The 2418-nt window shown below is 39.5% G+C and overlaps 1 protein-coding gene across 1 annotated transcript in view; it reads right to left on the bottom strand.

Moving 5' to 3' along the window:
• macir (macrophage immunometabolism regulator) overlaps positions 1-1059 on the bottom strand; it is a 3871-nt gene extending 2812 nt beyond the window's left edge. The window contains exon 1 of the mRNA XM_084159069.1: positions 1013-1059. The gene's annotated coding sequence lies outside the window, so the exon portion shown is untranslated. The remainder of the gene's footprint in view (positions 1-1012) is intronic.
• Positions 1060-2418: the final 1359 nt, after the last annotated feature.

Below are 2418 nucleotides of genomic sequence, written 5' to 3'. Positions count from 1 at the left end.
GGCCTTATTCCAAAAGAAATGTACCATAATCGTGACGTAAGTCCATTTCTAGTTCCCTTAACACTATTGTGACGTTTATGTAATGAGAAAAAAAAGAGAAGCATTTGATAGGCCTTTAGGCTCGTCTGTTTACACACTGTAGATTTGTTTATGGTAATGAAGGGCTATTTATAATCTCGCTAATGCACAGCTAGTGGTGGTTGATGCGCCTCATTCAATCAGTTGAAAGGAGGCCCATCCTAAAAAAAAAAAAAAACTCGAGCCAAATAATCCTATTGCGTCATGCTTGGCATCCTCATTTTGCTTTCAAATGTGGCCCATGCCCATCCCTGTGTGAATTATGGAATTCTACGTTCAAGGCCGTTCAAATGTCTGCGGATAGCTAACTGTAATTTATGTAGGCGTCGCAAATTATATAGACATCATTGCAACATAAATGTTTCCAAATCATAAATAGATGTCTGTCTGCGCATCCCGTCTCACACACCTGTCATCTGAAATCCATACGCGCTCTCAATAGAACATAGGCTACGAAAGGGATTCGGACAAATACATTTGACGCAGTATTATGAATAAAATACATTAATTAAAGCTTTAATATAATTATACAGACTATATTAAAACAGCTTTCCCACAACAAAACCATTCGACACAGGCCGGTTTCATCCTGTTTTTCCCCTGCTGGCAGGCTGGGATGAAAATATTAGGCAAGAAAGCCAACCATGAAACAAAATCAACATGGAGAGATAACAACATCGAGTTCGTTTTCAACCGTATGAATGTCGAAAAAAAGCTATCTGCAAAAGCAATCGTAACATGAATACTAATAAAACGGGTGTTATTCTTTCCGGGTAGAGAGCAGTCTGTTGTCCACCATTAAAACATGGTGCCATTGTGTAGGACTATTCGGTTGATTAAATGTAGTCTATTGAAACAATCATTTTAAATGTAGGTGTTTATTCGATTAATACATCTACAAACATGCTAGAATGATATAACAAGGGAAACAAACCTGTTCAACAGCAAAGCCACCCGACGTTCACGCCTCTTCTTATTTGATCCAAATCGGAGAGGAAGAAGCAAAGCGAGAGGGTTTACTCCGCCCAAAATCTGTCCACGTTCAGCAAATATCTTATTATTAAGGAAGTGAAGAGTTTTTGTATGGGAGGCAATGAGTGTCGAATTTAGTCAATATAAAAAATAAAATAATATATTTTGATACGTGAGGCTTATTTGATCTAATAGAAGTTTCGTAATGCTTAGGCTGTTATGAGTGTACTGAGACGGATGCACGTGACATCCCACAAAAAAACATTTTATTTCTGAGTTGTCCCTTTTGAAATTCGAGACACGAGGCTAGCTAGCATCACTTTCCATTGCAACACCTCATGGAGCGTCCTCAAAGCACTTTACATAGTATGGGGAAACTCACCTCATCCACCATCCATTGGCGATTTTAGCATGTCAATCTTGGTGGGGCAAACTAAAAATAATAATGTTTAGATGCATGCCAGCAAACCCCCTACACAACACAACACTAAACAATAGATTAATTGCACTATAACGGTGACAAACGGTGCCCACACACTGTTAGGGCCTACATAAAGCTGTCCCAACAGCAGAGTCCCAACAGCAGTCCCAACATCTTTACCACTGCTATACCTGGCTATTAGCGGAGCCTTGTCTGGCAGCGAAACAGTTCATTCCGCCTCATTTACTGCCTTTAAAAAAAACATAGCTGATTTGGCTGACTTGCTTAAACAAATGTGGGTTCTACTGACAATTGAGATGTACAAACTATGGCATTAGGGGACGACAAGCAGATAAGAAGCAATCTGTCATTTCGATTAAGACATTAATGAGCGAGCTAGGACGTAGTCAATATAACTATTTGTTCAGCACTTTTGAAATGTACAGCAATAGAATTCAGAACATGGGCCGTTCTTACAGTATTCTCCCTGTACACCAAGTCAGAACAGTAGGATAAATAAAGGGGGCATATAAGCAGACAATGAAAGCTCTTACAATATTTGATGATTACATTTCTCTAAAACAGGCTATAGGCTACATGTGCACCACCAAGTCAGAACAGTAGGTGAAATTGGGAGGGGACACGGGACCAAATTATTAGGGTGAGGCACATGGGCTACTAACAGTTTACTACACAACATACATTTAGTATTACTTTCTTAGCTACAGTATACATATCTCCCTGGCATATTACATCATTTATGCAGCAGCATACAATACATTTTTTGACCTTGTTGTGCTCACTTTAACAGGAAGGTGGCGCGGCGGTACTTCCTGGCCAAATTGTCATCAAACTTTGTCATCAAAGTCTGGCATTCTCTGGATTTATGGTGCTTTCAAGACAACTGGGAACTCAGAAGAAAACAAGGTCGAATCATGATGACATCA

Source organism: Coregonus lavaretus (genome assembly GCF_964263955.1).
Source record: "Coregonus lavaretus genome assembly, chromosome: 4".
Classification (NCBI taxonomy): Eukaryota; Metazoa; Chordata; class Actinopteri; order Salmoniformes; family Salmonidae; genus Coregonus; species Coregonus lavaretus.
The sequence above is the reverse complement of the archived record's forward strand: the minus strand, read 5'-3'. Positions and strand labels throughout refer to the sequence as shown.